This window comes from Myotis myotis, unplaced genomic scaffold, assembly GCF_014108235.1.
Source record: "Myotis myotis isolate mMyoMyo1 unplaced genomic scaffold, mMyoMyo1.p scaffold_m19_p_11, whole genome shotgun sequence".
NCBI lineage: Eukaryota > Metazoa > Chordata > Mammalia > Chiroptera > Vespertilionidae > Myotis > Myotis myotis.
The window spans coordinates 11,955,007-11,956,980 of NW_023416315.1; the positions used below are offsets into that span (position 1 = coordinate 11,955,007).

General features: G+C 38.8%; 1 pseudogene; it reads left to right on the forward strand.

Annotated features, from left to right (window-relative positions):
* Positions 1 to 895: 895 nt before the first annotated feature.
* LOC118666558 lies at positions 896 to 1,461 on the forward strand (annotated as a pseudogene).
* The last annotated feature ends 513 nt before the right edge of the window (positions 1,462 to 1,974 follow it).

The following is a 1,974-nucleotide window of genomic DNA, read 5'->3' on the forward strand; positions in this document are numbered from 1 at the left end:
TCTATTACTAATCCCTTGGGTTTTACTAAAAAGAAGAAAAAAGAAAAGAAACAAGGGTAATTGTTTACATAATTTATATTGAATTTCAAAACAATCTTTTATTCCCAAAGCTATGAAATAAAACATTGAATTATCGTAGGGTTTGGGAAAAAGTTGAGGTGGACACACATTTTAGCAACCAATGTTGAATGTATAGACAAGAGAAAAATCCCAGCAAATTTCTTAGGAAATCACATAAAAATGTGAGATGCTAATTTCTGTTATAAGAACCAGGGATCTTACAATCAGTATCTTAAAGCTTCAAATAGATAGGGAAATGTCCAATTCACACTCTTGGATGTCAAATTTTCACAGAAAAAAACATCTAAGAACTTGAATGTGAGGAAATGATTTTTTCAAATTAACAGGAAAGAAGGGATAAGGACAAAAATGAACACTGGCAAGCAGGTGTTCAAGGGGGTCTCAGGCTACATTGCTGAGCCTGGTCTACTAATATCTTAATAGCATGCTTTGGAAGAGGAACTGTATAGTCAAATCTCTATTTACCACAACATTGCTTTGGTTGGTGAATGAAAAGACTAGCCAATGTGTGACACTGGGGATGTGAGAGCCGCCCACCTCGCCTGCAGAATCAGGCCTACTCTCCTCTTGCCCTCGCTGCCTCTTGCAAGAAACAGATATTTGCTGTTAGAAACAGGCAGTTTCCCTTTTACCCCTACACACACACACACACACACACACACACACACACACACACACCAGGGTTGAGAACCTTATGGATGGCAAGAAGATAAGAGGCTGCTGAAACTGAGAGCAAATATTAAAAATGACCCACAGGACTCCCCCCCCCCCCCCCTCCCGCCCTCCACTTCCACCCCCCACATCTACAATGAGGATGAAGACCATCTTCAGCAATCAGACTGTTGACATTCCAGAAAATGTCAATCTCACTCTGGAGGGAAGCACAGTTACTGTGAAGTGCCCCAGAGGCACCCAGAGGAGGGACTTCAATCACATCAACATAGAACTCAGTTTCCTTGGAAAGAAAAAGAAGATGCTACGGATTGACAAATCGTGGGAAAATAGCAAGGAACTGGCTGCCATTCGCATCCTCTGTAGTCATGTACAGAACATGATCAAGGGTGTTACACTGGACTTCCGTACAGAATGAGGCCTGTGTATGCTCATTCCCTATCAGGAGAATTGTTCTCTTGTTGAAATCAGAAATAACTTGGGTGAAAAATACACCTGCAAGGGTTTGGATGAGGTGAGGCATTGCCTGTTCAGTATATCAAGCCCACAAAGATGAGTTAATGCTTGAAGGAAATGACATTGAACTTGGATTCAGCTGTTTTGATTCAGCAAGCCATGGCAGTTAAAAACGAGGATACCAGAAAATTTGGGGAGGGTATCTATGTTTCTAAAAAAGGAACAGTCAGCAGGCTGATAAATAAGCTCTAAGTTGTCCAGCTACAGAAACAGCAAGAGGCCAGATGATTCCTCAGATTATTTGTGATATTTTAAAGATGTAATATAAGCTGTGTGTTGGAAAAAAAAAAAAAGTTCCACAGGGGAGAAAGAAAAAATAAGCCCATGGATGGAACACTCTTTGGAGATTTATAGAGCTTTTTCAGAGCTCTATAAATGTGCAAGAAGTAGAAGATAACATGTAGGGTTGGTAAGCAATTTAATTAAATTTAAAATAATGAGTTTTTGAGCTAGCAATTAGGTTTTTAAAGTATGTAGAATTCACAATAGCCTGTCACTTAATCTTGGCTGCCTTTTCTTGCTGAGTTAGCTTGAATCAGATAGGTGTTGTAGTAAAATATCTTTTAATGTTTCTGGAAGCTTAGAGAATAGTCAATGACAATCCTGTTTCCTTTTGTTTGTTTTTTCTAATAGAGCAATGAGCACTAACTGCAAATACCTAAAAGTCAATTATTAATTCATTTTAGTGAATTTTGTCAAGAAAAC